This window comes from Haemaphysalis longicornis, unplaced genomic scaffold (assembly GCF_048455015.1).
Source record: "Haemaphysalis longicornis isolate Haplotype H1 unplaced genomic scaffold, Haemaphysalis longicornis Haplotype H1 scaffold_5, whole genome shotgun sequence".
NCBI classification, from domain to species: Eukaryota; Metazoa; Arthropoda; class Arachnida; order Ixodida; family Ixodidae; genus Haemaphysalis; species Haemaphysalis longicornis.
In genome coordinates, this window is record NW_027526385.1 from 107,426,236 (window position 1) to 107,450,911 (window position 24,676).

Consider the following 24,676-nt stretch of genomic DNA (forward strand, 5'->3'; position numbering starts at 1 on the left):
AAACTGACATAACAACCGCTATGTCAAGCGTAAAGAAGAAATGCATAGCCGATACACAAAGAATACATCACTATACATTTTACAACTTACATTCTACATCACATACATCCCAAAATACACTTCACAAAACGATTCCCCTTTCAAACATACAATCATACATGCATGCATACATACATACATACATACATACATACATACATACATACATACATACATACATACATACATACATACATACATACATACATACATACATACATACATACATACATACATACATACATACATACATACATACGTACATACATATATGCACACATACATACTGTTGCATAATCGGCATATTATTTAAGCATAGTGAAGGGCTGGGAAAGACACATGAGGCCAGGTTGATACGACACACGCCTAGCCCAGCCTGAAGGAGATAAAAAAACTGGACGATTTTCAACACTTCTCTTCCCTTAGTATGGAAGACGCCGTACAGGCTTTCTCTCCCTAGTTGAGCGTCGCAAAACTTGCAAGTTTCTGCGGTTTTTAGCAAGTTGAAAGTCGAAATTTCAGCGTCGCAGGTTTCTGTAATTTCTGGATAGGCGGCGACGATTGTGCAGGTGCCACCTAGTCTGCAGCCTACTGGTGCAAATCGCCTTCGTTGTCAGCCGGTGTGGGCGCAGCTGCAGCCGAAAAGGTCCCGTCGTCTTGGTCCTGGTGTACGCCGCTCCGCGCTGATGCCGGGATTGACCTGGAATGCATTTGGTCTATGTGACGTCGAACTGCCCCAGCCAGCGTTCGCATGGTCACCATGCGTGACCCTGTAGTGGAATGCACTTCCCTTGTGTCCATTTCTCCCCTTGGTCGTAGTTGCGGACGTACACGGCCGTGTCAGGCGGCAGTGTCCAGTCATCTGTCTCCTGGGTTGACCCAGGCAAAGTGGGAAACACGAGTCCAAGCGAGAGTGGATCAGGTAGTCGAATACAAGTTCGGAAGGGGACTTTCCCTCGTGACACGGCGTTCCCCTGTAGTTGAAAATACCTTTAACTAATTTCTCTTCTAATGTGCCTTTAGTTATCTTCTTTAGAGCTTCCTTAATCGTCCGAACAGCTCTTTCAGCGAGCCCGTTAGACTGTGGGAGATAGAAAGCCGTACGGAAGTGTGTAAATTTATTGTTCTCCGTAAAGGTGGCGAATTCCTCCCTAGTGAACTGCGTGCTGTTATCCGTAACTATTGCGCGTGGAGCACCGAATTTGGCAAAAATGCTGCATAAGCTGGCAATGGTAGACGACGTGCTTGCCTGCTTAATGGGGAAGGCTTCACGCTGCCTGTGACCGGCCCTGCTAAATCGACGTGCAGCCTCGACCAGTTTTCGTTAAAGGCCCGCCAAATCATTGGTTGAGCAGATGATGGCGTAGGCAGGTTTCGAACGCAATTATGGCATGACGCCGACAGGTCTTCCATCTGTAGATCTACACCCGGCCACCAGAATGCGGATCTGGCGACAGACTTCATGGCCGATGACCCTTGATGCTTCTCATGCAACATGTGTAACAGGTGTTCTCGTGCTTGTGTGAAAACAACTCGATGACCTCAGTATAGCAACCCATGAGCCATAGATAGTTCCAACCGGTGGTCTGAGAATGGCACAAACTCCGCGTCCTTACTTGTGTCCAGGGTGTCGAACCGGAACCGGAACCGAACCGAAAACCGGAACGGAACCCAAATTTTTGCCCGGAACCGGAACTGAACCGGAACCGTATTCTTTCCGCCATTTTGGAACTGAACCCGAACCGGAACGAATCGAAGGAACCGTTCCGAACCGGTTCCGGGGCCTCAAAAATGTGATCTCTAGTTTTCCATTTCGGTACCCTACCTAGCGTCTGAAAATATTTTGCCACTCGCCAGACAGCACCATGAAATATTTTGCATAGTCTGCAGTTCGTCAACCACCCGTATCTACAAGACCAAGTGCAGCAATCAGCAGAGCAGCAACCATGCCAAGACGGTCCCATCGCACAGTAAAATCGGGGGCGGCGACCACGTCGCTCACGATCTGGCAGTGGAATTGCCAAAGCCTCAACAACAAGAGAGCGTCGCTCCAGCAGCATGTGCGGGGTGCGGTGAAGAAGCCAGACATAATCATGTTACAAGAAACGGTGGTGAAGGACCCTGCCTTGCCGGGGTACAGGGCCCACGCTGACACGTCCGGTCGGCGAGGGGTGTGTACCCTGGTAAGGAAGGGCTTAACCGCCATTGAACATCAACTACACAAAGGCAAGAAGAGCAAGTGCGAGCAAGTGTGTGTCGAGATCGCGCCAGGTAAATGCTGCAAGCGCGCCGTTTTCTTGGTGAACGTATACAGTAACCCGAAAGACCACAGCCAGAAGTTCAAGACCCTGATGAGAGCGGCGAGCAACGAAGCCAAGAAAGAGACACTGGTGGTGGCGGGAGACTTCAATGCCTCGCATCAAGAGTGGGGCTACATGTATAATACGGCCAAAGGCAAAGACCTGATGTACGACGCAACCGAGCAGGGTTTCACCCTGATCACTCACCCCAACCAACCCACGCGGACGAGTGGCTCCTCGACTCAACGGGACACCACGCCGGACCTGACCTTCGTCAAGAACGGGGGAGAGGTGACGTGGCGTAACACCGGGGAGGACCTGGGGAGCGACCACTACATCTTGGAGATCGAGCTGGTCGGCTGCGGCGGCCGCAAGATGGAGCAGAGGTGGACCGACTGGGACGCGTTTCGCAACCATAGGCAAGAAGACCCGCTGGCGGTAAAAGACATTGTTAATATCGAAGAGTGGACGGCCGGCATCAAGGAGGACGTCAAGCGAGCTACAAAGTCGATCGAGACTCACGATGACATACCGAGTGTCGACAGCAAGCTGGCGCACTTGATCGAGGCAAAGACATCGATCAAGGAGCGGTGGAAGAAGCAGAAGTGGAACAAGAAGCTGCGGAAGAAGGTGACTGAACTGAACCGCGCGATTGCGAGGCACAGCGCGTTGCTCTGCAGACAGCAGTGGGACGACCTGTGCAACCGCATAGATGGCAGCTTGCATCAGGGCAAGGCCTGGTCGTTGATCCGCCATTTATTGGACGAAACCAAGACCAAGTCGTTCCAGCAGAATCGCATGGCTCGGGTCATGCACGAGGCCGAAAAGAGCCTCGGTAGGGACGAGCTGATTAAGAGGCTGAGTGCCAAGTACCTACCTGAAACGCAGGCCGAGCAACACCCGGCATACGCAGGGGTCTCGAACGAGAAACTAGATCGCGACATCACGACGGCCGAGGTCAAGACCGCTCTGCGGGAGCTGAACACCAGGTCGGCGGCGGGACCAGATGGAGTTTCGAACAAGGCCCTGCGAAATTTAGATGACCTGTCGATCGAGGCGCTTACGAGATACTACAACGTGTGCTGGCGGAGTGGCAAGCTACCGATGCAATGGAAGAAGGCGAAGACGGTATTGATACCGAAACCGGGCAGGCCACCAGGCATCGAGAACTTACGCCCCATCTCGCTGACTTCGTGCGTGGGGAAGGTCCTCGAGCACGTGTTGGCGAACCGCTGGCAAGATTATCTAGAGCAAGAGGGGCTGTATCCTGACTCGATGATCGGGTTTCGGAGGGGCCTAAGCACCCAAGACGCGATGATACAACTGAAACAAGAGATCATCGAGAACGAGACGAGAGACAGCAGGGTGGTCCTAGGATTGGACCTGCAAAGCGCCTTTGATCGGGTCAAGCACTCGGCCATCTTGGCGCAGGTGACGAAGCTCAACATGGGCGAGAGAAGTTATGAATATATCAAGAACTTCCTCTCGGGGAGAAAGATCGAGCTGTTCGCAGGAGAGATCGAGCTACCAGAACGAGATATTGGCAGCGTAGGCACGCCCCAGGGGTCTGTTATCTCACCGCTGCTGTTTAATATCGTCATGATCCCGGTCGCCGAAGCCGTGGCTGGCGTCAAGGGCGTCCGGCATACCATCTATGCTGACGATATTACGCTGTGGACGACCGGCGGCACGGACGCCAGTATTGAGAGGAGGCTGCAGAGAGCAGTCTCTGCTATCGAAGAGCGGCTTGACGGGACGGGCCTGCAGTGCTCGCCATCCAAGTCAGAGCTCCTGGTGTACTCGCCTCGCAAGGCCGGCCGACCTCTGTTGCCCCCGAGAGAGTGCGATCGCCTGGTTCTGATCACTAAGACCGGTCAGAGAATTCCCGAGGTTCCTGAGATCCGGGTGCTGGGCATGCCGATCAGCGGCAACGGCAGCAAGGATACTCTGATGAAGAAGTTGGCGATCAAAACAGCAAGTACCCTGCGGCTAATCCAGCGCGTGTCGTCCAAGCAGGCGGGCATGCGTGAGGAAGGGCTCGCGAGGCTGGTACAATCCTTCGCTGTCAGTCACATAGCGTACACGGCAGCTTACCACAAGTGGTCGCAGACGGACAAGAACAAGGTTGACACCATGATGAGAAGGTTGTACAAGCGAGCGTTGGGGTTGAAGGAGTCAACGAACACCGAGCGGCTGATGCAGTTGGGCGTTCACAACACCCTGGACGAGCTCATCGAGGCGCAGCTGGCGGCACAGCGAGAGAGGCTGGCGGGGACCAAGACGGGCCGGGCCATACTCGAGACCTTGGGGTACGGCTATCAGGTCACGGGGAGGCAGCTTCACGAGCTCTGTGATAAAGTTCGAGAAAACGTGCGGGTGAGTCCCATCCCGAAGAACGTACATCCAGAGCACAACCGGGAGCGGAGGCGAGCCAGGGCCAAGTACCTCATCGAGCAGTACAGCGGTGACCCGAGAACGAGATACGTGGATGCAGCAGACTACGGAAAGGGCAGATACGCAGCGGTTACCATCAATGCGAGAACGGGGGAAGTGTCCACGTCAGCGAGTATGCGGTGTGTTAATGCAACCGAAGCAGAGGAGATCGCCATCGCCCTAGCAATGGCCGAGCCGGGGTGTGACACCGTCCTAAGCGATTCGCTAGAAGCCGTACGAAACCTAGCCAACGGCCGGATCAGTGACAAGGCAGCCAAGATAATCGAACGAGTGGTTGCGCAGGAAGAAAGAAGAGTAGAAGTAAGGTGGATCCCTGCGCACGCGGGTGAATGTTCTCCGAATACACCCAACCACAACGAGACGGCCCACAGGGAGGCGCGCGCTATTACTCACCGCGCTCCCAATGTGGAGAGTCGTCCCGAGTGCGAATGGTGGTCGGAGACCAAGGACCGAGCGACAGGCTATGGCGAAACACTCAAGAACATGCGGCTTTCGAGACGGGCTTACCCGCCGCCACATCGGTCTCTGGGTCGCGAGGAAGCAGTGTGGCTAAGAAGACTGCAGACAGCGTCGGTCACATCACCGGCAGCGTTACATCAGATGTTCCCGGATGAATACCCCGAGGCCCTGTGCAGTGTGTGCAAGAAGGGACCGGCCAACCGGTGGCACGTTATGTGGGACTGTGCCACCGAACCGGACAGTGCCAGTTTCGAGAAGTATCCAGCGAAACTTCAAGCAGCCATCGAGTCAGCCAGCAAGATAGATCAAAACTGGGCCATCCAGCAGATCTTCACCGCGCTTGAAAGGCATGGGCTCCGGAAAGGAGCTAGTGCTCAGTAGGGCTGCGAAAGGGGATGCAACGTTAGGCCGCGTTGAGATGGAGCCGTAAATCGGCCCCCGCCTACTGCAGGATCTTTGTAAATAAAGTCTTTTCCAATCCTCCAGTTCCCAAGGCCCATCATGTTTTCTTCTAATTATTGCCCTCAATTCAATGTAAAGCTGTCCGTATATGCTATCCGTTTGCGTTAAGTACTGCCCATCTCTCCCAATTGTCTTTTACATTTAGCATAACTTAAGTCAGAACGCATATTCCGAGGCAACATATCATGGAATATTCTTTATGGTTTCTATCTGCATGGTGTTTAAAATCGTGTAAAGTTTTCAATGTGTTGTTAATTCGCATGCATTTCTGTCCGCTTGTGAAGGCCTCCAGGGTCACCATAAACAATAAATCTATGGGTGGTATTCATAAAAAAGTTTAGCGGAAAATTTCTTCCCTTGGCAACACTGAAAATCGCCATGTCCGTGGCCACTGTGCCACCACATGCGCTTTTCGCCCGCATCTCGCCGAACAAAAGAACTCACCATCCTCCATCGTCGGCTGCGTTTAAACCCGATTACCGGGAGTGGCCTCGACAGATATATTATAAATCGCACTCACACTATGTGGTGAGTGCGATTAATTATGTGGGGTGAGCCCTTCGCATCACCGGAGGATGAAACTGTGGCTGCGAACGGCGCACACAGGTCCGACGCTGCAGCTGGCTGCCGCCGCGGATGTCGGCTAAGTGCACCCGAACCTTATCCACGACTTTATGTCTGGTAAGTGCCCTCTAATACGTGGTTGAGTAAAAAACGGAATAATTTCTTTGGAGAAATGTTTCACGCGTACGCCGATTTAGTGCTGCTTTCTCGTGCGCTAAATGTTTCACACTCAGCAAAACAACTCACCTCTGATATTAAAGCACGGAGGCTGGCAATCAGCTGATCTGCGGCGGCGACTTCATACGCGTATGGGGATAGGTAGATCGTACTGTGCTGCACTCAACAGTACATGGCGTGGTGGTATTACTTTGCATTCAGTGAGCAACAGTTCGGAAATGATACAGTTCCTTCTCTCAAACAGGTCACTGCGCTCACATTGCAACATTTGCGGGACGAACTAGCACTCGCTCGTAGGTGTGCGCAGATACTGGGTTGAATTGCAGATACGGTTGTCACACTCGCGAGCGGAGCTGTCATATATTTCGCGCCACTAACGCTATCCTGGTACAACTGATTATCAAACCACTCGCACACGCCTTACACGAAAATACCAGCTCACGTCGCGGTCCGCGGCCTGCCTGGCCGCCATGAAGGCATGGAGGAGAAGAGGGGTGCCTGATATGCGGGCTGTGCGCGCAACGTCACCTTAGCAACAGACGCTTGGCCACGGTTATGGCGGCACACACACATGGTTGACTGCATGCATACCGCACCAATGAATACCTCCTATATCTTCCACTTATTTTAGTTTGAATGGGCAGTTATATACAAATAGCACTGAGACACAAACACTCGCAGTTCTCAAAATTAACGTCACTTTTTCTTGTATACAGTGCCATTGTGTCCTTTGGTTACTGCTCTAAGAGAACATGAGATATAAAAAAAATGTGGGATCCCAATTTCCACTTTTAATTATATTTGATAGCATTTTCATGTTATCTTGAATCTGCCTAACCTTACACTTAAGAGGCGAATAGATTAAAGTTGATTAATGCGGGTTAGCGGGAAGACTGGGGTGGATTAGTTAGGTGAGTGAATGAGCTAATGTGAATTAGTGGGACTGGTGTGTTGATTAATTTGGATTACATGAATTAGCGGGTCGGTTAAGGTGGATTATGGTCGGGCCAAACATGATATCTTAGGGGTCCTTGGCATTTGGAAATTTTGCAGCGTTCTTCTTCTCGACCAATTAGGAAATTTCGTCACGCACAAAGTAGCCGCAAAATTATGTGATAACCACGTAAATGCTATAAAAGGTCTTTATTTATGCCCGTATTGTTCTGTTATGTTGTTTCTATATTAAAATCGACATCTCGCACTAAAATTAGTAAATAATTGCCTAATGCATATTTGAAATTCATCAAAGGGTTTTGAAAACGTGTATACATATGAGGGGAGACAGTTGGAAAGACACTAAACTGACAGAAAAAAAGGGAGGAACGATCAACTGGTTTGATGCAAGAGACTCTCGATGGCATTCTTCAATACCTTCTCTTTCTTTGTACTACCGTTCTGCAGCCACCCGCAGGTGTAGCATCTCAACCCCTGAACACAGCCCCCTTCAAGCTGAGGAAGCGGCGATAGCACATGCGTTTAGCCAAAGCGGTGCCAAAACTCTCATAACAGACTGTTAGCAGGCATGGTCCAACTTTGCGAATGGTCGATTGCATGTTACAACACTTCCAATGATCAATCAGAGACCACCAACGAGACCAGTCACTATTGTGTGGGCACCAGCTCATACTGCCATCTCCGGCAAACAAGATCACCAACCTCGTTGCTCGAGATTTGACCCGCTTAGCCAGCGCTGAAGAAGCCGGGCCCGGGTGCATGCATCCTGCAGTCACAGACCAGGAATTTACTCAGCACTATAGCCTCTTCCGTAAAACATATTCCTCCCCGCACAAATCGCTACCGACTAACCAGGAACGATTACTCCGCGCCCTGAGGGCCTACACATCCCCACACACCACAGACTTCACCTCTTTGACGGGACACAACTATCTCCATTTAGCCGCTTCTGTGGAGAGCCTGGGAACCTCATACACATAGTAGGCGGCTAGGACAAGTGTGCCGTAGATCCATCCAACTTCCACGTTTCCTTAGAGAATTGGGAGACAGCGATGGCCAGCTCCGGCCTGGAAGATCAGTTGCTCTTGATGGAAACAGCTGCCGATTCGGCCCCCTTGAATGAGCTAGGACGCCTCTCTGAAACTTTGCCTTGATTTAATTAAACTTCATTTTCTCTCTCTCTCTCTACAAGTGATCATTACTGCTGCTTGTGACTTCACTTGGCTATAATCTTCCCTAGAGCCCAATCGCTGTCACCGGTCGCTGAAGATTCATTAGCAACTTCCTATCTGCGGTGGTTCCCTATCCAATGCTGTCCTATACACGCCGTCTAATGAGCCTTTATAGCCGTTGTTTCGTTCTAACAGCTCTATTAGCAGATGAAAGATGTCCAGAAGGAAATTGCTCTAAATTCCACCTGCCAAGCTTGGCAGTCGGAAATTGCAGCCGACACCGGACTGTTTTCTACTTCTAGCACTGCTAATGATTTCGTGTTAAAGCTAAAGCGCTGTTGAAACTTGAGGTAGATGAAAAGCGTGCAGGCCAACCGATTTATTTACAATGAAATTTTTTTGCCTCATTGTGCGAAAATAGGGGTGCGTACGTGCGTGCATGCGTGCGGAACATTTGATGGATCCAAAAAAAGATGGCGGGTGCGTAGGCTCTCCTGCCCGCCAAAGAGACCGCCCGCTTGCCAGTAAACTACCTGCCCGCCTGCCTGGCTGCCTGTCTGCCAGGCAGAACATTCTGCTGAGGATGGGGGGGAGACGTAAAAATGTCCCACCACGGCGACACTCAAGGGTACCAAAAATGATTGTGGCCGGACGGGTCGTCTGCCTAGTAGGACGAGGCAAAATGCAGTCTGCAGGAAGGCTGCTCATTGCGAGAAGATTCTGCTTAGGATGCACCAATGGGGGAGGCGCCGGAGGCACCGGGGCGCTGCCCGCTGGCCAGGAGGGTACATGTTTGCTTTCTAGAAGACTGTGGCGAGGAGGCATTATTTGGAGACGATGTCACTGGTTGGCGAAGGGAGTGGACCACAGGGCGGCACAGCGGTGGCTATGAAGAGCCATGCGTTAGAGCACAGCCCTTAAGCGCCCGCTCTTGTGGTTTCGCGTAGTTTCTCAGCGTCGGCCTCGTTGTAACCGAGAGAACGAAAACGCCACCGAAGACTGAGCGAGCAGGAAATTGGAGGACAAAAGTATGGCGAAAGTGGAGGGGAGGGCGAAATTTCCAGACAGCGCGAGACGTGCTCCACGGCAGCAACGCCTTACGAGATAATGACAGGGTATACCGCATGCCGTCGTGCATTTGTTGAGGACGCGATCACTTCTAGAGTTCCTCTATATAGCTCCGGCAGGGAGGTAAGAGTTGCGCGACCGCCCGCCATCTTGTTATCCGGATTACTGCGGGAAAGCCGCCCGTCGCGAGTGTAGTAGCCTCACCGCCACGCTTCCGACGGCGGCAGACACGGGGCGGGGGTGCTTCGGTCGGCGGCGCCTTACGGCGGCATAGAGGCTGGCCTTCTAGCCTCTTTACGGCGGCTACGCTGGATTCATCTCCATGGCTGGATTCCTGCGATGTCGCTCACGCTGGTGCTGCTGCTGTTCCTGGGCGGGGCGCGGGGCCACCCGCGTCGGCGGCTGCGGCGCAGCCGTAGTGGGGGCTTCTCTGCGTGGCATGGATAACCGGAGTGACGTCATCACAGCGGCACGTGGAAAAGGGTCGCGCAACTCTTAGCTCCCTGCGGGAACTATATAGAGGAACTCTAATCACTTCCTAAGACACAGTAGCTATGCGCCGTAGCCGAGAAGAATACAGATCGCGCCGCACTCAAATTTCGCATTAGCGACTATCGTAATCGTCTCCCATATTTTTTGGTTCCTCAAGAAAACAACTGTGGTGTACAAAACGGCAGTGGTATGAACCAAGAGTAAAATAAAATTAAATCATGAAAATAAACGAACTTAAATTAATAAAGGTAAACTTGCGACCATAAAGAGTAATGCTTTCACATTCATACAAATAGGCAGCCTTAAGTGTCCCAACGAACCTTTTATTTCGCTTCAGTTATTGTTGTAATCGCCGACCTACCTCTAACGGTTGGGCCTGCATTCGTGAACGTTGGAGGGTCGTAGTACCCTTCACCCGAGTGACTGGTGGTGACGTGCTGGCCGAGCGTGCTGGTGGCGACGGTGACTGACCGCGAGCGGCTGTGCTCGTCGGTGTTTATTCGCCAGCCGTGTACAACGTTTTCCACCGACCCTGGCAGGGCCCCCGAACTTAGCGGTGAACGAAGATTGGGGAGTCGGGGTGGGGGGGCGCCACATACTCGTCCCACTACCATAGAAAACATTTTGCAGTAGCTTGTACAGTTAAATGTGCTCTTGAACACTTTAGATAAACCCGCCTCCGTGGCTCAGTGGCTAAAGCGTTGCGCTGCTGAGCACACAGCCGCGGGTTAGAATCCCGGCCCCGGGGCCGCTTTTCTGATGGAAGCGAAAAGCGAAAACGTCCGTGTGTACGAGATTTCGACTCACAGTAAGGATCCCCAGGTGGTGAAAATTAATCCGGAGCCCTCCACTACGGCGCGCCTCATCGCCAGCGTAGCTTCGGCGCGTTATACCCAACAATAAATAAATAAATAAATAAATAAATAAATAAACAAATAAATAAATAAATAAATAAATAAAAAAATAAATAAATAAATAAATAAATAAATAAATAAATAAATAAATAAATCAACACTTTCGATAAACGCTTTCACTCTTCTGTGCATCTGGAAGCACTGCGAAAACTATAGCTGTTGCCAGCACAGAGCCACAATGCGTGATGTGCTTGTCGCTGCGGATACACCATCCGTTTCTGCGTCGCTTTTGTGGCTTTTTTTTTAAGTGGCTATCAAATGCGTTCTATTATGCAACTTAAGGAAAGCCGGCAAATAGCCGCTACACCGCTGTTATGACGTCGTTCAGCGGTCGAAGAACGCCAAGACCGGGAAGGAGAGAAAAATATTTTAAGCAAGTTTCAAAGTTATCTGTTGAGGAGAGAGCAGTAATTTTTGGCTGAGGCACTTTGCGACCCCCTAATCTAAGTACAGGATGTGTTGGTTGACTACTTTCTGCAAGCACTCAAGATTTAGAAAAATGTTGAAAAAAGTGATGCAGGGTCGCTTTAGTTTGGCCAAGACATAATATTTGCACAAAGAAACCTTCATCATGACTTTTTTGATGCCGACTTGATAAGGAAACGAAAAACGAGCACAAAAAAATAACAAAAAACCACGCCTGCTTTTTTTCTTCGAACCCGCTCGAACCAGTTTCAACCGGTTCGAACCGGTTCGAACCGGAACAGAATGGTGCTCTGGAACCGAACCCGAACCGAACCCGAAATGCTTGAACCCGAACCCGAACCGAACCCGAAAAAATTCCGGTTCGACACCCTGCTTGTGTCAGCCAGCCATGCTTCGTGTAATCCACGACGTTCGCTAGTGAAGGGTCCCGCGCAAATGCTGTTCTTCGATAGACAATTCTTGGATAGACAGTTCTTCGATAGACATAGCACCGTCATCGGAACTTGCCTGAGAATAAACATACGCTAGGGGTTGGCTTCTCGCCGGTGGTTCTGGAGTCTGCAGCGGTAGCCGGCTAAGGGTGGCGGTGTTTAGTAGTAGCTTACCGGGCGAATACTGACGCTTGTAGCGAAATCTGCCCACGTAGAGAGACCACAGCTGTATTCGAGTTGCGGCCAACGCTGGCGTCGGCTTGTCCTCTTTCAGCAGGCCGTGGAGCGGTTGGTGATCTGTGACCAAGATAAATTCCCTGTTTAAAAGATAGTCGCGAAATTTCGACACCCCAAAAACAAGGGCCAATACCTCACGTAATAACTGGGAGTAATTCCGCACAGCATTGGTCAGCGTTCTGGAGCGGAAGCCTATGGGTCGGTTCATTTTCCCATCCGTATGAAACAGCACGGCCCCAGTAATATGCGGAGACGCATCCCACTCCAGTTTCAATGGTTTTGCGCGGTGTTAGTGAACGAGCACCCCTTCCGCAAGTAGACACGGCTTTGCGTTGGCAAAGGCGGTGTGTTGAGCGTCTCCCCAGACCCGGCACGCATTTTCACCAACCAAGTGGTACAAAGGTGCAAGTAAGCATGACATATTCGCAGGAACTTGGAGTAATACGAATGCATGCCCGAAAACGAGCGCATGTGCTGCACGTTTGTCGGACTAGAAGCCTTGGAAATTGCTTCCACATGTTTCTCAGTTGGGTCTAGGCCTTCGTTGTCGATTTGGTGCTCTGAGTACGTGAACGACGACTGACGTAATTTGCGTTTGTCTAGCCGTAGATTTACCGTGCTTACGGAGACGCTGCCGTACAGCTGGCAGGGTCTCGCTGTTTCCCTACCGCTCCATAAACAACACATCATGAAGGTAAGCTTGTACGCCTGGTAGCCCTTGTAGGACTGTTTCAATTTTGCATTGCAAGATGGCTAAGGCAGACGGTATGCCAAAAGAAAGCCTCTTGAAGCAAAATAGCCCTCGATGTGTGTTCATTACGCATAGCTTCTGCGATTCTTCATCAACCGGTACTTGGCTCTAAGCATCACGCAAGTCGAGAGTGCTGAAATACTCTCGGCCGTTTAGGCAAGGAAAAATGTCCTCAATCACCGGCAATGGCTACTGCTCCAGTTCGCAGACAGGATTTGACCCAATTTCGAAATCGACAAAATTGGAACTGTCCCATCTTTCTTTAGGACGGCCACAATGGGGGTAGCCCACTCCGCATGCGCAACCGGTGATAACACCCCAAGTGCTACCAGTCAGTCAAGTTGTTGAGCAATCTTATCACGCAGAGTGAAAGGAAAGGATCGTGCCTTACACAACTTGGGTGTAGCTCCTTCCTTGAGTTGAAGGTGCACAGGGCGACCGCTGATGCAGCCGAGTTCCGCGCTGAAGACGTCTGGAAACTCGTTGACGACACGGTCCACGGCCGGGAGACTCATTGGCGATCCCGTTTCCGCAGACAATTTGAGGACAGGTGACCCTGCGCTGCTCCGCTCAAAAATTTGGTCACGCAGGAATAGGCAATGACCGGGAAATTCAATACTACCAAGGAGCATTCTACTACAGCACCATTGCAGGCTAGCGTCTTTCCAATTGTCGTAGGACGGCGAGTTTGCCTGGAAAACAGGAAAGCTTGACAGTGAACGTTACAATGGCGGCCAGTTTTCCCGGTTCTTATCATAAATCTCGCGGGACACAACCCAGACAGGCGAACCCGTGTCTATCATTATTGGCATGTCAACGCCGCACCAAGTGAATGTCTCTTGAATTGGTGGCAATAACTGCCACTTCCGAGATGATGTCAAAGTCCAGATGTGCACAGCTTCGTCTACGTTCCCTCCCGCACAGCCTTCCGCCACCGCCAGTGCTCGTCCCCGCAAGCCTTTAGTCTGCGCCGTTTTGCGTTGCTTCGGAGAGTCGCTCGAACAAATTCTTGCAAGATGAACCGGCCTGCCGCAGCGATAGCACCTACTCTTGGTCCTACCGCATGCGTGGCTGTTATGCTTCTTACTTCCGCACCGTCCTCATTTTAGAGTGGGCTCGTTTGGCAACACGTGCTACACCTCAACCTTCAGTACGGTAGTTCTACCGCCCGATATCTTATTTGCGTCATCTTCTGCTATTTCGGCTGACAGTGCTTCCGCTTCGGCCTCATCCAAAGCCAAGTTTGCTATTGCCAAAAGCTGTTATTGCAAGGCCTTTGATCTGACGCCACAGACTATACGGTCGCAGAGCATTAATTTCAGCGTACTGCCAAAATTGCAGTTGTCTGCAATGTGTCGAATCTCTGCAAGAAATGTTGTAAAAGGTCACCTTCCTGAAGACGGCGATTCAAAAACTGGAAGCATTTCTTTATCTCGTGGCGTTTCACGTCGAAATATTCATCCAGTGCTGCGACGACTTCTTCGTAGGTTACAATGTTGAGTTTCTTCGGAGCGACTCGACCCCAAGAATATGCACAGTCCTTGTGTTTAACGCTGCTACGAGCAACGCCCTTTTTTTCGCTGTGTCGCTGTGTCAGTAACGCCCGTTGCCTCGAAATAAGCTTCTGTCTTGATGACGTCCGCTTTCCAATTGTCCAGCTCGCCGTCCTACTCCGGAAGCTGGTGGTGGGCCGTGGTTTACGTTGTCAGTGCCGCAGGTTCCTGAAAGTCCGTGCCGTGGCGTTTTCCGCCGTGTCCTTCTTTTACTGCATGGGTTCCTGTCTTGTTCGTCGCCATTGTTGCATGGCCGGCACCAACACTGTGCGTGACGACAAACGAGACCGGCACTGGGGGACTGAAAAACGTTTATACATCAGAAAACGTACAATTTAGGCATAATGAAGGGAAAGGGTGCTAGAAGAAAAAAAAGGGTGGTGAAAGGCACAAGACGCGAAGTTGATACGGCACACGCCTGTGTCAGGCGGTGGAGATAACACAGCTAGACGATTTACAACATATACATACATACGTATACACAACGTAAATACATACATACACAACGTAAATGCATACATACATACATACTTACATACATACATACATACATACATACATACATACATACATACATACATACATACATACATACCCACATGCATTTTATTTTCTAGGCCCTTCTTGCACTACTGAGTATGCCTCCCTTTACGACATTACGCTGCCCTGTCTCGAGAGCCCGAACAGCTTCCAAATACCCAACCCAACTCTTGAGCACTTGAACGTCCATTGCTCAGCTCGGACACTGAATATTGGCGACTGGTGGTGAGACGGGCCAGGAGTGCGGCCAGAGCTACAGCCGCTCTAGAACAGGGACAGCTGTCGCGCCCAACAAACGACGCCCTTTCTCAAGTTGTGTAAAATTAAGTTATTTCTACTCCTTATCTTCCACACCGTTTATTCTTTATGGCACGTCCCATTACAATTCCTGGGTGCCGGGTCTACCTTGCATTAGCTCCCACCCACTGGCACAAGGTCCGTGGAAATGGCCGTATGCAACAAGCTTCGTCTGTTTGCCGATGAAAGGGACACTGGAGAGGAATAAAAATGTTCGTTTGGCTGCATTCACTCATTCCATTATTGCCCTTCTTTAAATGACTACTTAGCACACTTCCGGATCTCACACTTTGGATCTCTAAGGAATATCCAGAATTCGTTACACAAATTCTGACACAAATCGGCATCAACACATAGCCATATTTGATAGCTTTGCTTACGAAATGCTTTGATGCTAAATTTGTGTGACATAATTTGACGTAATTTCTTTGCAAAACAAACTGGACAACCCATTACCATAGCTTAAAAAATACAACTTCACCGCGATAAGTTTTGATTGTTGTGTTTACTGCCAGCAAAATTTTTATTGTTTTGCAGCACGACGTATGACTGCGAAAAAAGATATATTTTCTTCAAGCAACGCGTTAGCTCAGCCGAAATATTTCAAAATATGCCACGTTTCTTTTAATGCTCTCTTCTGAAAGGAAGGGCAATTCTTGCTTATCACGTTGTTCATTTTCTCTTGAGGCGTTTGCTACATTCGACCAACGCTGAAATTTTTTTCCAAATAAACATCGGAGTAGCCCCGCCTAGGTTTGTGGGGGTTGCTTGGAGTGCGGTGCTGGTTTGGAATGACCAAGAATCCAGCGCGGAAAACATGTGGTAAACGACTCTTTACCATTTTCAACTTACAATATACCAGCTACACATACCTATTGTTTGCAATTCGTTCAAATACCTATAGAACTGTCTGCATGGGTATGGTTGTTTACAGGAAAGCATGCGAGTAGTGTAACCAGCAATACTTCGTGTTTACGAATGACACAAATCCTTTTCAGATAATCCTTGTCCGAGACCTCAACGTCGCTCCCAAGCAGCACCCTTGAATATATAACGGTCCTCACGTTCTGCCCTGGAACCGTTCCTTGACACACCTGCTGGTTTCCAGACCATGCCCCGTTTGTGTGATGAATGAGGAAAGAGCTTATGCAAGAAGCTCCAAGAGTTAGAAGATTGTCAGAGGCAGCCACTTCCCATAAAGCATCCTGATCACGGTGAAGCATTGTTTGGTGAACCCTTCTTCAGGGAAGCCTGGTGATGAGAGCTTTGGCGACGAAAAGAAGCAGCTAGCCACAGCCGAGGACATGCAAGCAAAAACCGTATGTAAAGACCACCCGGTTCATGGAAGACCGTCGGCCCACGATCGTCCGGTCTCAATAACTTTTTATGGCTGAACTGCCCCGTAACTTGTTTCTTGGGTGGAATCGTGTGAATGTGTAGTGGTCACTGTGATGTTTACCCGGGTTCCAATGTCAGAATAAAGGGCTATCAAAACTCAGTGAAAACCCCATTATTACTATTCTGAGGGAGTTCCTTAATTTCCAACCTATCGTGAAATACATATAGCGTGGCGTACACTTGTGCCATTACTATATGCATGGAGAATATTAACCAAACTGTGATAACCGAAATTCTGCGCGCTCTGGACATACACGGTATTGTCGCCAACAAAGGCAAAACTTTTAAAAATGCGAAAAAAAGAACCACCGGCACTTTTTCATCGAGCACTGCCACATGGATAAGAAAATGATGGCTGCACTACAAGTTTGGGTTCTTTAAATTTTCGTCTAATTTTAAGCACGTCATAACGCTCAAACTGGGTGTTGACCTTGGTGGGTGCGTCATTTTTGACATCATTCAAGGCGGCACATTTCCAAGAGCATGGGTCCCCGAATGCAAGAAAATAAATTATTATTACTAAATGTCACCGGATATAAGCCCTGACAGCATTGATGAGTTGCCAATGACAGAGAAAGAGAGACCAAGGAAAAGAGGAGAATAAGTGTAAAGGTTATTGAAACGAGCAGGGTTCGGCATTAGAGGTTGATCTTAGGCCTGCTACTGCCCACTAGGCAAGGGTGCGGGGAACAAAGGTAGAAATGAATGAATACAAAGCGTATGAGAAATAACAGTGACATCAACCAATGGACTATATACCCTTCAACCACCTCAAACATGCAACAGGAGGCAGAAACAGGCTATCACAGTCCGATTTACATCCCATAATTATCAGAAATGTAGAGACAAAAGCAATATAAAAATTATTCTTCAGTCAGCCGATTTTTTCAACTAACGTAAACAGCACCACGAGGGTACTTCGCTTAAAATAAAGTATATGTGAGATTGCTATCGGAAAGCTGCCATTTTTATAGTAGGGTGGCGCGATAACTTGAACCATTTCGCAAGTCAAGACAACTCATTTTGTAAAAAAAAGATAGTGCACAGGTTTTGAGACATGAGAAAAATCTTGCGGGTACGGAAGAATAGTAAAGTTGCGACCACCTCCCCGTTTTGCGCACAAGAAAACAAAATACTGGAGCAGTGGCCGAATGGCACAGCGGAGCCGCCTAGGTACGCCCACCGCAAGCAAGAATCCGCGTTATCTGGAAGCTAATCTTCACACTTCTGGCGTGTGTGACGACGGTGTTAGCCTTCATTGCTGCTCGTAGAAATACAGCCGGGTGAGTCCGGCGCCGTTCAAGTTGAGAAAGCTACTCGTTTAAAATTGTGTCTTATTCCGCGGTATAAACGGCCGCCATCGATGGCTTTCTCACGGGTGGCATAGAGTTGCCTGCCCCTATTGTTTAATATAGTAGTTATTTCCTAGAACGGCAAATTTCCACCCGAAATTTTCGTCCTAACTTTCGTTAAATTCGTTGTCAAAACATTCATTCTCTTTAGCACCAAAAAACCTGAAAGCTATTTAATGACCATTTGAAAATTCGTCGCCTAATCTGTTAAAAAAAATAACAACAAACTTTGACTATACTTGAAGACAGTAAAAAAGAAACGGACAAAGTAACTCTGAGATAATGCGCTCTGTATATGCAAAAATCTAAAATATTTATGATGAATCAAGCGCTCAACTTCAGGAGACAACCAAGCAAATGAAACTAATAAGCTGCAAGTTTCTTTCTTAGTTGCCAGTTGCCGAAGAATTACAAATAAATTGGATGAGCTTACCAGCTATAGAGATTTGTGAAATCCGCCAGCCGTACTTTGCACAGAGCCAAGGTCGGAATCGGACATTGCTGATGGCGAATGATTTGCTTCAAAGTGCGTATGTTATAGAAAGATCATGATGGCTGTGATGGCGAGGTGTTCATTCATGTAAAACAGAAAATCAACTATCGTAAGCTGAAAGTTACTGTGCGTTCATGTGAAGCTGTGTGAGCTCAACGGTATCTCCGAAAGGGTGCGAGGTCATAAACATGTTCTTTCTCTGTCCAAAGGGTAGCTTCGGTGAAATGCTTGGATACTTCTTAGAATTGAGGGAATGTATCACACTGATAACCTAGGTTTATGGGGTGGCATTAATTTACTAGATATCGCTTTGTCCCACGGAGTTATTCAAGAAGATAAAGAAACCGTCCTTGGCATGAAGGTATTCCCATAGCGTAGCTAATTTTCACTCTTTCACCTGGTGTTGTAAAGCATGTATAGCTCCAAACATCTATATTAACAGCGAAGCTGTTGTTACTGGCCGTATTTCCCGTGTTGCAAAACCGACCCGGGCACATACCTACTTAGGAAGATTGGGAAAGATTGGTAAAAAAAAACTCCAGAGTTCGCGGTAATCGATGCGCCTGTTGCTCGGAACGACAAACGCACGTTATACGTGCGCCCGTCGATCGTTCGTCTTCGTTTGTTCGAACGCAAGCGCTCGGTACTGAAGAAGGGCCCTCGCGCACAGCAGTGTTTCAGACATCCTGCGTGGGAGACGTGTCCGGGGCTCTCGCATTCTCTAGAAACTATTACGGATAATTTGAGACGTGGTAATGACTGTGCGATTTCTTCCGCACACTGCTTGAAAGTCCTCTTACCGCTGCCTCGAGTCGATAACGAAAAGCTGCTGGAAGTCTATAATGCCGATTGATGACTTTGCAGCCCCCATTCCTCACAAAGGATACGACGAACCGTTCGATGCTAATGATGGCAATTACTAGCCGAAAAGGAGAGTACAAAGACTGAACTATGTGTGCGCCAATGCTCACGTTCAACTGATTCGCCATATAAGTATGAAGGGTGAGTTCAAGCTTCACTGAATTGTTTTTTTTTTAATTTTTGACCAATATTATGACCGGTGATTACTTGTTGCTCCTGGGGCCTCCCATTAGGCACCACAACACAGTTTTATTGTGAAATGTCACTTTAATAGGTCTTGATGCCAGCCACTGCCAATAACCACATCTAAATTTATAAAAAAGAGCGCAACGCATAGATTTTGTTGGCCCTTCTTAGGTAATATATAGTTTGCAGACCATTCAGAAAGTTGTAGCATTCAAGACTTGTGCAAAGCTTTTAGATACAAACGTTTGTGGCCCGTGAGAAGTGCGTATATTTGTGGGCATTGAGTGTTAAGGATAATGAATAAAAAAGCAGGGCTGCACGGGCACGAGGGTACGGGCCTAGCTCGCACCTCATGCTCGGAGCAGTTAGTTCCTGATTAGCGCAGCTCACATGTGAGCTCACATGCAGCGCCCCCACGCGGCGCTGGTAGTTTTGTGTACAGCCGTGCAAGCCTGGCACAGCGGCGAGTGGCCGTTTTGTGAATACAAAGACAGTTCATTCTGGGCAAACGGCTCGGCATGTTCTCATATCTTTCGCGGGCCTGATGGCCTAATTTTCGCGGTAGTCACTTCCGACCGCTCGGCCATCCGTACTTCTACACATCTAACAACTGGCGACGAGGATGAAAGAAAGTTTCACGTGAGTCTTCGTTCCCGCACCGTTCTGCCATCCGTTCACAATGCCAAGTTTCGGCAACCTCGAGCCGTTCGAGGGGGGAGGATACGACTGGCCCTGTTACGTGGACTGGCTCGAAGCAGTTTTCTTGGCTAATGTTGTCGCCCCAGAAAAGCGTACTTCCGTATTCATCAGCTGCTGCGGGCAGAAAATGTATGCTTTGCTCCGAAATTTGGTCAAGCCCGCCAAGCGCAGTGACAGGACGCTGGAGGAGATTGTTTTAGTTCTTGGAAGTCACTACTCTCCGAAGCCACCTGCCGTTGTGCAGCGTTTTCGTTTCAACTTGGGCGTTCGCGCGGAAGGGGTATCCGTCAGAAACTTCATAGCAGCGTTATAAGCCTGTCCGAGCACTACAGCTTTGGTGCTGAACTCCAAATCATGCTCCGCGATCGCATCGTGTGTGATATAAACAACGCGCACGTCCAAACAAGACTGCTGGAAAAACCAGACCTCACCTTCGACAACGCTGTGCAGACCGCCCTGGCAATGGAAGCAGCGACAAGGGACGCAAGCGAGATAGCCCAAGCTAACACAAGCAGCGCTTTCTCGACTCACTGTGTGTTTTCTGGCTCGGGGCGCGTGACCTGCTACCGCTGCGGGGACAGACACGTTGCATCGAAATGCAAGCATGTGAAGACAATCTGCAATTACTGCAACAAACGAGGTCACTTGGCAAAGGTGTGCTAAAGGAGACGAAAGGACAGCCAAGCCCAAAGCGACAGTCCTTCCAAGGCACGTTGGTTCTCGGTACGAAGTACACCGTCGTTGAGCAACCGTCATTGTGTGAATACTGTCAGCGATGAGGACGCCGCTACAGCTTCATCTTGCAAAGTTTTCGACATGTGGCAAGTTGACTACGCCACGCCACCTCCGCCTTTCACCGTCGCTGTTGACGTTTGCGGCACGCCGCTCCGCATGGAAGTGGAAACGGAGGAAAGTGTCTCCGCCATGGCCAAGTTGCGTCTTCTACAGCTTTTGCCTTCGGTTCCTGTGCAGCCGTCACACGTGCTTTTGCGAAGCTATTCCGGGGAACGGAAAAAGGTTCAAGGCAAAGTTGACGTCAGCGTGAAGTTTCATGGCAAGGAGGCCGACCTTCCTTTTTTTCCGACCGGGGACGGATCGTCCACTCTTCTAGGACGCAACAGAATGCGTGAGCTGGGCATCGGCGTTTCCGACGTTGAAGTGAACATCCACGCACTTTCCGACGTCAAGCGCCTAGTCCAAGACTACGCCGAAGTGTTTAAAGAAGGCCTGGGTACGTTCAAGGGTGCTAAAAATTCTCTACATGTTCCTTCAGATACTCCGCCTCGGTTCTTCAAGCCACGATCACTGCCGTATGCCTTGACAGATTGAGTCACCCAAGAAATCCAAAGATTAAGAAGAGATTCCATTCTTGTTCTAGTCAAGACAGCTAAGTGGGCTGCACCTATTTTTCCTTTGACCAAAAGGGATGGACGCATCAAAATCTGTGGAGACTTTAGTGTCACCAAAAACCCAGTGGGAACAGTGGAACAGTACCCCATTCCAAGGATCGAGGATATGTGGACTGTGCTTGCTGGAGGTGAGAACTTCACAAAATTGGATTTGCGAGATGCGTACCAGCAAGTTATCCTTGACGAGACCTCTAGAGAGTACGTTAACATTTCGAGGCATATGAGGTTGTTTCAGTACTCCTGGTTGCATTTTGGCGTCTCTTCTGCTCCAGACATATTTCAGGGTAAGATGGAGAACTTACTCAAGGGACTGCCACATGTAGCAGTCTATTTCGACGACATTCTTGTAACTAGCGCAAACGATGCTGATCACCTTCGCACCCTCCGTGCTGTGCTTAGCATACTTCAGGAATCTGTCCTGAAGCTGAAACTTGAAAAATGCCATTTTTTCGTGCCACAAGGTGAGTATCTCGGGCACATCATCAGCAAGGAAGGCCTTTCCCCGAACGTTGACAAGGTAGCAGCCATTCTATATGCTCCTGGCCTCAAGATGTCAAGGAACTTCAGAGTTTCTTGGGACTCTGCAACTTATACAGGCGCTTCCTACCTAATCTTTCTTCACTCCTTCGTCCACTGCACTTGCTTCTATGTGAAGGAAATAAGTGGGAGTGGGGACAATAATAACAAGATGGATTCACTGCCTGCAAGCATATCATGACATCAGCTCCGGTGCTTGTGCATTTCAACCCTGCCAGGCCTGTTTGCCTCAGCTGCGACGCATCGCCTTATGGTATAGGTGCCGCCCTGAAGCAAAAAGATGCTTATGGCCGGGAACATACCATTGCTTTTGCCTCAAAGAGCTTGTCAAAAGTAAAACAAAACTGCAGTCAACTCGACCAGGAGGCATTGCCTTTAGTGTTTCCCGTGGATCGCTTCTACCAGTACTTGTGGGGAAGAAGAAATGATTTGGTTCTGGGTCATGTTGTTCTTGCTCTTCTGAAAGGAGAAAGCCTCCCAGTGGGACCAGAGTGGAACCCCTTCAATACCAGAAGCTCAGAACTCAGTCTTCATGAGGGTTGCCTACTCGGGGATCAAGAGTCGTGATTTCAAAATCATTGCAGGGCCAAGTTCTTGGTGTTCTTCATGCCAGCCACCCAGGTATCGAGAAGAGCAAGGTTATTGCCAGGATGTTTAGTGGCCAGGAATTGACAATGACATTGCCAACAGTGTGAAGAGCTGCGCTACGTGCCAGACTCAACAACGAGCTGCACAGCCGGGCTAGCAGACGCCATGGCCTTTTCCACATCGACCCTGGTCAAGACTTCACATTGACTTTGGGGGACCGTTCCTAGGTCCCACGTTCTTGGTTATTGTGGATGCGTTCTCAAAGTGGATAAAAGTCTTTCCTGTGTCTTCCACATCTGCAAAAGCTACTATTTCTGCCTTGAGAATTGCATTCGCTCAGCATAGCCTGCCTGACGTCATTGTTTCCGACAACGGTCCTGCCTTCACCAGTGCCCAGTACCTTGAGTTCTTAACTCGAAATGGAATACGCTGCATGCTCGTACCACCGTATCACTATGCCTCAAACGGTGCAGCTGAACGAGTTGTACAAACTGCAAAGAACAAACTCAAGAAGTCTGGTTCTGGGAACTTCCAAACGCATATCTCCATTTTCCTGTTCCACTACAAGAAGTTACATGTTGGCCACCGTGTGAACTCTTGACGGGAAGAATGTTCAAGACTTCGCCAGATGCCCTGAGGCCAAGCCTGCAGGCACCTGTACTTCTCAAACAACTCAAGCAGAAGTTGTACGCCGACAAAGGGTCCCAGCAGGCTCTATCACTGCAGCCAGGTGATGACGTGTATGCGCGAAATTCCGCAGGGGTACACCTTGGATGCCTGCCAGTGTTGTGGACGTCACTCCGTCATCAGCCAGTGTTCGTTTTGAAGATCGCACCTTGGGAAACCGACACAGCGACCACTTGCGCCTTGTGCCAACTGAAACACTTCTGACCTCTCCTGAAACTGCTATCGCTGCAGCTCCACCACAGCTGGAACCGCCGCCTTTCCATGCACCAGCTGTTCCGAAAGTGCCTCATCAGGAACAGTCACGTGGAAATATCTCCACTGGGAGTAGCTGTGCCATGGAGAGCGACGGGACAGCGCTCAACAGTGCTGTGCATGTGAACAATGACTGTCATGCCTACGCCTAGCAGACCGAAGTTGCGACGTGGCACGAGAACTAGGAAACCAGTGAATAGGTACTCCCCATAGTCTTCCTCTTGAGAGGGGAGGAGTGTTAAAATGTTAGCTCACGTGCATCGCCCCCACGCGGCTCTGATAATTTTGTGTTGAGCCGTGCAAGCCTGGCACAGCGGCGAGTGGCCGTTTTGTGAAAATAAGGACAGTTCGTTCTGCGCAAACGGCTCGGCATGTTCTCATATCTTTCGCGGCCTGATGGCCTACTGTTCGTGGTAGTTACTGTCTACCACTCGGCCAACCGTGCGTCTACACATCTAACAGGGCGACCGGCTGTCCGGCTCCTTTCTTGCGTCGCTATCCGCGGCATTCTAGTGCCGTTAAACCCGGAGGATTGAGGCCACGAGCAGACTTGACATGATGCGGCGCAGCCCTCGAGGACGCTAGGCCTGCGGTCTCATGGGAACTGCCCAATTTGGCGAACCTCGGCGTCGAAAGCTGTCTGCCGCTCGTGCTTGGGCCGAGGGCAGCCCGTCGCCTGCTTTGAGCCGTCGGCCATAGATGAGCTACGCCACCGCAGTGACATTGTGAGGGAAGCCATCGCAGGGGGAGTAGCTGCTATTCAGTCACTGCTACAGTATCCGCGTACGTCGAGCGGCCAGATCCGCTCGAATCTGCGCGCCGTCAACAGTAGGTACAAGACGATGGAGTGCCTCGATAAATGCATACTTGAGACCATTGGTTTCGACGACCTTGAGGCTGATTTGTCAGATAGCTATGAGTACG

General features: G+C 49.7%; 1 pseudogene; it reads right to left on the reverse strand.

Annotated features, from left to right (window-relative positions):
- Positions 1-461: 461 nt before the first annotated feature.
- On the reverse strand, positions 462-19,404 carry LOC144139848 (uncharacterized; annotated as a pseudogene).
- Between the last annotated feature and the right edge of the window lie 5,272 nt (positions 19,405-24,676).